We start from the raw sequence: 9,235 nt of genomic DNA, 5'->3' as shown, positions 1-9,235 counted from the left end.
CCTTAGCTTGATTAGATTGCAGCCTGTGCTCTCTCCAGTCACTTGCATGAACAACCCTGAGGCGGAACCACCTGATCAGCCACAAAAACAGGTCACTGAGGACTGGGAGGAGAAGGAAAACACAATGAGTTTCACAAGTTCCTTATCCATCCTGAGAAATGCCTGGGGACACAAGTTGTTTGAGAGCCCAGTACCATTACCAGCTCCTGACAGTTTATTTTAGATTTGTCCTCAGGGACAGAGTATCAAAATTTCCTACTGATGGCTTGAATAGGTGAATGATGCTGCCAGTTGATCAAGCAGAAAAGAAGAGTTTAGGAATATAATAGGAACTTTGGTTTCCCCTCAGTGCCTCTACAGCTGGAAGTTTTCTAGTGTTTTCTTGCAAAATCCAGTGCTTGAAACCTTCAAGAGATGGCGCAGAGAGTAGAAAGGCATTCATCCCAGATCCCCCATCCTACCTGACTTCAGCATAAATGATTGCTTTGCTTCAAGATAGCATTTTAATACAGCTGATTTTCTGAGAAGAAACCTTAACCGTTTTGGAAGTCCTGTGGATACCTTATAAGTACATCCACAGGAAACCCTTAATTTTTATGAATGTAGGTAACTATGAAGACACTAAAGCTAAATGTTAAATATGAGTAAAATCATCTAGATAGTTGCACTAATGAGTACTTCAAGGACAAAGGATAACTGGCAATAGGAAAAAGGAAGCTAATGTCTCCTAAATACCAAATCCCACACACCTATCTCCTCACCTTTCCCTGCAGTGGAATGATGGCCCACTATGCTTTAGAGATGAGGAAACTGAGGCTCAAAGAATGAAATCAGTTACCTGCTGTTGCACCTTTAGTGAGGAAAGATACCAGGTTCCTGCTCAACCTTCTCATCTCTGATGCTTCCTGGTAGACTTGAGAGGAAGAGAAACTAGAGAACACAGAGGAGGAAGAACACGATGGAAGATGGTGGCAGTTGTATTGGGTTGGCCAAGAAGTTCTTTTGGGCTTTTCTGTATGAAAAAACTGGAACAAACTTTTTGGCCAATCCGGTGAAATGGATTAATAGATTATATTCTGGAGTAGTATCATTAGAATCACCCAGGAGCTTGCTGAAACGGTGACTCTTTCATTCCCTATTGATGCATAACACAGCGACTCCACAACTTAGTAGTTTAAATAAAAACAAGGCATTATTTTTTTCATGAGTCTGTGACCCAGTGGGGGCAGTTCTTCTGTCTCAAGTGGGTTTGGCAGAGGTCCTGGGTTGTCTAATAGGTCCCCAAACGGCCTCACTCACTTGACATTCTCTGCCAGCGGTAAGCTCAGCTGGGGCTTTCAGCGACAGGTCTCAGTTCTTCCTGAGAGCATCTCCAAGTAGCCACAAGGCTTCTTTACAGTTGGCAGGTGGGTTCCAAGAAGGAGCACTCCCAGATAACAAGTCCCAACAGATAAGCACTTCTCAAACTGTTGCTTACTTCACATAATGCCTCACCAGCCAAAGTCAATCAAATGGACTAGCCCCAACTTAGGGGAGAGACCTCTACAAGGGCCAGGAGACTGACTACCTACCACAGAGAGGTCTTCTTTCCCTGCTCTATAGATTTTCTTTTTTTTGCTTGAAAATCAAAAGAGGTTGTATGCAGGCATCTATTTTTAATAAGCTTTCTAAAGTGTCCCTATACTCTATCTTCCTAACTTTCCTTATCTACCACCTACTTTATTTCTTAAAAACCTTCTTTTTGCTGAAAATCTTGGTTAATTCATTAATCTACAAGGCAATAGGTTTATTGATTGTGAGAGAAAGAGATCCATTGATCTGGAGAGAAAACAGCAATAACAACAACCACAAAAATTCCACTAAAAAAGCAATTTATAGTCACCAAGGACCTCCATGTCACTATGAAATGAACATTTTTCAATCGTCATCTTTCTTAGTTCTTTACCAGCTCTCAATATTGTTGATTGCACCCTCCTTCTTAAAATACTCTCTTCCCTCACCGTGTGTGATGTATCATGCACACCTCCTTTTCTTCTTTTCAGTTTGCTACTTCTAGTCTCTTTCTCGTCCACTTTTTTCTTTCTAACTTCAAATGTTTACATTTTTCAAGGCTTGGTTCCAAGTGCTTCTCCCCTCTCAACCTCTATTCATTCTCTAGACAATATCACACCCACCAAAGGCTTCCATCATCAACTATCATGTACATGCAAATGACTCCCAAGTTTATGAGACTAGTCTGGATCTTTGCACTGAGTTAGCCTATAGGCAGTTTTATACCTCCAGCTATTCCCCCCCTCCCCCCGCCCCCCCCCACACACTTCTCCTAGGATGTCTCAAAGGAATTCAAATTAAAAATGTCCCAAACTGAATTCAATCCTCTGCTCTGTCTAGTGTCAATCTGTTCTTCTTCTATTGTTCATTATGTTAGTAAAGCGTGCAATCAACTAGGTCATTCTTCAATGAGAGTTTGAAGAGTAATTCTGTCACTTCACTCTCCATCAACCACCCACACACCTCTTTCAATCTACCATGACTTTTTCATCTTACCTCCTCTAATATATCAGCTTCTCTCCAGCTTCTTCTACTATAGCATCCTCAGACACACTGCCATCCTTTCTCATCCAGAAAGCAAATTTTTAAAAGAGCTTTCTAAGTGGTCCCCAGAATTATCTCATTCCATTTCCTTCCACCTTTATGACCCACCATTCTTTGTCCATGTGTCAATCACAGTAATCTGTTTTTAAAAAAACCACAATGTCTAATTATGTCATTTCATTTAAAGCATTCATTATTTTCCCAATGCTTTTAGAATAAAAAGCAAAATCTTACCATGATTCACAAGATTTTGAATGATCAGTTTCTGCTTCCTATCCAGCCTCTTGTCCCAATCTCCCTCCTCTTTTCTGTAGTTCACATGCCCTGGCCTTCTTTTCATTTCTCAAATGTAGAAATATCTCCTACCTGGCAACTTTGAATGCCTCCTCAACCCCATTTTCTTGCTGATTCTTCAGATCTCAGTTCATACATCTCCTTAGAGAAGTTGGTGAGTATTCACCATACCCAGCAGGCTACATCAGGATTTCTTATCACACTCACAGACCCATGAATTTCTGATAATTAAAATTAATCACAGTTCATGATGCATCTGTTTGTGTATTTAATATGTAAATGTCTCACCCATTAGATAGTAAGGTCTATGAGAGCAAGAAGTACATTTGTTTAATTCATTATATCCATAATATCTGTCAAATAAAATACCTTAGCATGTTTTGGTTGAGTGAGTAAATGGAGGGAGGAAGGAAAGAAGATGCTTTTTAGGACTGTAGTCTTGCCCAAGACTGCCACCTTTAATGTAAATTGCCTGCTTCTTTGAACCGTTTTTGTCACACACCTCTCATTTTCTCTAGTAGACTACTCCTGGCCAGGATTGCTTCATTTTGTGCCATGACTTTTGTGCTGTGTGGTTAGTCTCCCTCAACACCAGCATCTGGAGCTTCCCTCCCTGGAATGAACCCCACTTATTCCAGGCATGTCCTAGTCTCATACTAAGTACTAGTCCTTGGAGTCTGCACTTGCTAGAAATATCCTGGCTCTGGTGAGCAAAGTCTCAAGATTACATAATACCTCTCAAAGTTGGCTGCATGAGATATATATATATATACACACACATATATACATATACATATACATACACATAAAGAAACGAAACCTGTGTGCCAATGCTAAGATGAAATCCACCTATCACTGGATTGAATGATAGCCGAAGAGTATAGCGGATTGTTGCTAAGGGAGACAAATTTCTGCAAGTAAACTGATAATACTAGGATACACGCATATGCATTGTGTGACATCTGCAAGGTACCTACTTCCTGTTTCCAAACAAAGCTTGCCCTTGAGAAGTGTAAGTTTGTTTGGTTTCTCCACTCATTTGAATTTCTGACAAAACAGGCTATGGTGCAACCAATCAGACCAAGCTGCTTTGACCCTCTGGGGTGCCTGAGGCATACTGAGGGCAATCGATCAGACCACATTACTATCCATTCACCTTCAACTAATCCATTCTGCCTCGACCTACTCTAGGGAGGATTACTCAGAAATTTGGTTTCTGCCATTTGTGAGAGTTGAGAGTTAAGTTGTAAAGGCTCCTAATCATTACTGCACTTTGCACTTTTAATGAATATTTTCATCTTGGTATTCACTTTTCCTCCCCTCTGCATACCCTCTGAATTGATTTGTGTATAGACTAGCTTTGCACGTTGATGAATTGGAAAAATGGTGCTCAGCAGTTTTGCATTGGGAAAATTATCTGTATTTCATTAAGGATGAAAATGGTTATTAATGGTTATTTAAAGGCGAGAGTTCTTAGAAAGTTTTCCATAGGGTCCTAGTGGACATGGTTAGTTCATTTGATAACTGACACATTAACCTGTCTCCAGGAAGGCCTCTTGTTTGCTGAGTTACACTAACCTCTGGAAAGACAGATATTTTGCAGACATTTTTGCAATTCATGGACTAGAAATTCAAGTGTTTTGCTTTTTTTTTTTTTTTTCTTCCTGATTTTGACAATAGAAAATGACCTCAAACATCTCACATTTAACATACACCAAAAAAAGATGACTGGTGATTTTTAAAAAATGTATACTCATCCATCCATTAATTAACCCATGTTCCATTCACCTCCTTATACAAGGAATGTGTATTGCACTTGTACCATGTCCTACTGTTAATTTAGATACTAGGGATATATTGATACATAGCATAAAAAATTATAAAAACAAAACAATATGTAGTTCCTGGCCTGTGGAGCTAATGCTTGTAAAGAAATAGAAATCAAAAAATCACAGACCAGATGTGCAATTGTTTCTATGACCACTGCCATGAATGAGAGCTATGTTATTTCTATGTAAGCATATAGTATAGCTTATACCACATGTACAAGTAAAGAGTAAGATTTGCTTAACCTCTGACCTCTCACTACAGTCTATTAACTACGGAGGTATTAAAAATTTTGAAATAATGCCCATAGTTATAATGTTCATAAGATTTTGCTACAGTAGATGTGTTTTGATAGTTGAAAAAACTTCCTTTACTGTTGTATTCCTGGGCTATATCTCCTCTGGTTCTTACAGAAAGTTGCATTACCGCTTTAACACACAGGCTTGCCTTATCTTTAGGTGGAACTTACAAAACAAAACAAAAAACCTTATAGTTAACATAATTTGCTCATATACTGTGAGTATCTCATGTGTATTCCTGTCTTGCCTTTGCTCTGTTTTCTTCACCTAAAGGTCCACATTTCTTTAGACATTTATTTCTTCAATAAATTTAAAAGATTAAGAATCATATATAGTACATTCTCAGACCAAAATAGAATAAAATCAGAAATAATTTCCAGGAAAAAAATTGGAAAACTCACAAATAAGAGGAAAATAAACACTTCTAATTAACCTATGGATTATAGAAGAAATCAAAACAGAAATTATAAAATACTTTGAGATAAATGAAAAGGAAGATTCAGCATAACAAAACTTGTGAGATATAGCTAAGAACTAAGAATTAAGCAGTTCCTAGAGGGAAATTCATAGTTGGAAATGCCTGTATTAGGAAAGAAGAAATATCTCAAATAAGTAACCTAAGCTCTACATTAAGACACTGGAGAAAAAAGTAAAACTAAAACTAAAGATGACAAAAGAAAAGAACTAAATATCAGAGTGGAAATTACTGAAATAGAGAATAGAAAAAATAAAGAGTATAGAAGAAATAAAGAAAATAAGTGAAACCAAAAACTGATTCTTTGGAAAGATCAACTAACAAAAAATTTTAGTTAGATATACCAAAAAAAAAGAAGACTCAACTATAATCAGAAATAAAAGAAAGAACATTAGCATTTCATACAAATACCAGTTGTCTAGAAATAAAAGGGCTATAAAGTGAGTACAGTGGACAATTAAAAGGCAACAAACTGTATAACTCAGATAAAATGAACACATTCTACAAGGACATAGCTAAAACTGACTGTTGAAGAGATTGGCTAAATGGATCCTATAATAAATAAATTTAATTAAAAAAAATAACTCAAATATTAACTAGACCTAGATGTCTTGATTATTAGATTTTATCAAATATTCAAGGAAGAATTAATCTCAATTCTTCACAAACTCTTCTCAAAAATAGTAGGGGAGGAAACACTTCCCAAATTATAAGACCAGTGTTACCCTGATACTGAGACCAGGGAAAGATAACACAAGAAATTACAGAATTAAACCCTACCTGACAAAATAATGTGGAATATATAATGATGCTTCTATTGGGAAGTGAGTACCCTATGACATTCAGCTCTATAGGCAAGAAAAACGGAAGGGCCAAGTTTAACAAGATCACAAGAACAATAAAAATCTTCCCAAAGAAAGTCAATTTATTTTGATGACTCTTCTCCTGAAAGAAAAATATTGTCTCCAGTTCAAAATAGGTTTTCATAATTCAAGGAGCTCTAGAGTCTCCTTTTACATTTTATCATTTGAGATTTGATTAAATCTGAATATTTTTACACTTATATATTCTAATCCTCTAGCCACTGAATAGTCTACCTGTATCTTGCTTTCTGTTACAACAGAGAAAGTGCCACTCCATCAACACTCTAATATAGCAGTCTTGTGCTGCTGCTAAGTCGCTTCAGTCGTGTCCGACTCTGTGCAACCCCATAGACAGCAGCCCACCAGGCTCCCCCATCCAGCAGTCTTGTATACATACACAATTATTATATGACCTCTCAGTGGTATGTGTATGTGTGATAGCCTATGAATTATATACAGTATATACATAAGTAAAATGCCTGCACCTCTTTGAAAATTCTTTTGTTGGCTGCAACTCTACACTTAATGAGAAAGACATGAGATTTTCTCTAACCCTTAGTCACTCTTTCTAATGCCAGCATGCCAAAGGCTTTGGTGTCAATATAAATCCACTAAAAATGCTGCTGAGGCTACAGTGCCAGTACTGTTAGCACTGTTCTGAGATCAATGACCCATGGACGTTTAGAGAGAGATTCTTTCAGCATTTTCCTTTTTCTGCTTTCCTTTCTCTCTAGGCAAATGTCCCCAGTGGCTAGACAACAGACTATTTACGTGAAAAGTAGTATGCTCAACTCAGCCTCACCTGCAATAATAAACACAGCGCAGTAGCTACAGATCACTTGCCCTAGGAGGAGTTCCTTCCAGGAATTTGCTTGGACCTCCTCTAAACAGAGTTCTGGTGATGTGACATACACATGGCCAGCTATAACCAAATCCCTGGACCTCCCCTGAATAATCTCAAGAAGGACTCTTGTTAATGACATTAAATCATTTAATTGAAAGGGAGTAGAGCATGCTTCATAAACTTTCGTTTGTTTCTCTAATTAAGATACCATTTTAATTAATACAGTTACTTTAAAGTTCAGGTATCATTTGCCAGTTTGCCAGGGAGTCAAAACCACATACACCAAAGGACTAATAGGATACACAGGAATCTCACTGAAGGTGAACAAAGACTTGCTCTAAAACCATACCTACCTATTTACCTTAGATATGTGCCACTGCTTATTTGGCAATGCTACAGAATGGCAATAAGGACACCTCTTTGTGGTATTAACCCTTTTCTCCATCGGAATCAAGTTCTCCACTGTAGATCTCTCTTGTTCTGACAGCAAATTCCAACCATACTCTTTCAGCTGAGAATTTTCAAAATTTCACTTTTGTTCATTAGTGTCACCCCATGTGCATTTTTTATCAAATTCTGAACCTGTCTGATAGGCATCTGGCATTTCTTGATCCTTCCCATCTTAGCTAGTCTACCGAAATAGGTTGACCAGCTGTCTGTTGTTTTTTTTTTTTTTTTCCTTGATTAACATTCATCTACATAATTGAATTCAATACCTCTGATCCTTAATAATAGATAAAATCCTCCCACCATACTAGGACCACCTAGTGCTGTCTTTCTCTGTTCTATTAAGGCAGGACATCTTTTCTCCTTATATGGTCTTGGCTCCAAACAATGGACAAAAGAGATTTGATGACCTCCTGACTTGGTGCAGAAAAATCAACACAGAAGTTCTGGATTCTGTTGTACATAATTGCTTATGATCAAAATACAGTGTATGTTTTTCGCTTTAAAGAAGGCAGCTAAACTCTAATAAGCATGATTATTAAGTCTGAATATGTGAAGATGAAGTCAATAATTGAAAATTCCTGTATGATGGTATATAAAATAGATGAAGCATCAAATAAGGTATGAGATATAGCAAGTGTAATCAAATGTATTTACTGTTGATAATTTTAATTAAGGAAGTCGTTAATGGAGTTGTGTATACTCAGGAAAGATTTCATGACTTTATTTTTAGAAGTACACATTCTCAAATTTGCAAGTCATATGAATTAAATGAATCCAATGATCTACATGTAATTGAAAGCTGCCCTTCCTCTTTGCGACCCCACGGACTATATAGTCCCTGGAATTCTCCAGGCCAGAATACTGGAGTGGGTAGACTTTCTTTTCTCCAGGGGATCTAGCCAACCCAGGGATTGATCCGAGGTCTCTCACTTGCAGTCAGATTCTTTACCAGATTCTTTACCACAAAGGAAGCCCAATAATACTGGAGTGGGTGGCCTATCCTTTCTCCAGAAGATCTTCCCAACCCAGGAATCGAACCCATGTCTCCTGCATTGCAGGCAGATTCTTTACCAACTGAGCTATCAGGAAAGCCCTAAGATTTTATTTGGCTGCCCTAGGTCTTAGTTGCAGTACGTGGGACCTAGTTCCCTGATCAGGGATCAAACCCCAGGCCTCCTGCATTGGGAGTGCAGAGTCTTAGCCAGTGGACCAGCGGGAAAGTCCAAGGTGGAGGTACTGGGGATTGAACTCAGGACCTCATACATGCTAAGCACGCACTCTACCACTGAGCTATACCCCCAGCTTGCTATTTTATTCTCCAGTGGATCTTTCCAACCCAGGGATCGAATCCGGGTCTCCCGCATTGTAGGCAGACGCTTTACCGTCTGAGCTACCAGGGAAGCCCTATATAAAATAGATGAAACATTAAATAAGTTATGATATATAGCAACTGTAATCAAAGGTATTTACTGTTGATAATTTTAATTAAGGAAGTTGTTAATGGAGTTGTGTATATTCAGGAAAGATTTCATGGCTTTATTTTTAGAAGAACAGATTCTCAAATTTACAAGTCATATGAATTAAATGA

General features: G+C 37.9%; 1 non-coding gene across 1 annotated transcript; it reads right to left on the bottom strand.

Moving 5' to 3' along the window:
- Nucleotides 1–8,875: 8,875 nt before the first annotated feature.
- Nucleotides 8,876–8,947, bottom strand: TRNAA-AGC. Its single transcript has one exon. It is a non-coding gene; the product is annotated as a tRNA-Ala (tRNA).
- Nucleotides 8,948–9,235: the final 288 nt, after the last annotated feature.

Source organism: Bos indicus x Bos taurus, chromosome 26, assembly GCF_003369695.1.
Source record: "Bos indicus x Bos taurus breed Angus x Brahman F1 hybrid chromosome 26, Bos_hybrid_MaternalHap_v2.0, whole genome shotgun sequence".
NCBI classification, from domain to species: Eukaryota; Metazoa; Chordata; class Mammalia; order Artiodactyla; family Bovidae; genus Bos; species Bos indicus x Bos taurus.
The sequence above is the reverse complement of the archived record's forward strand: the minus strand, read 5'-3'. Positions and strand labels throughout refer to the sequence as shown.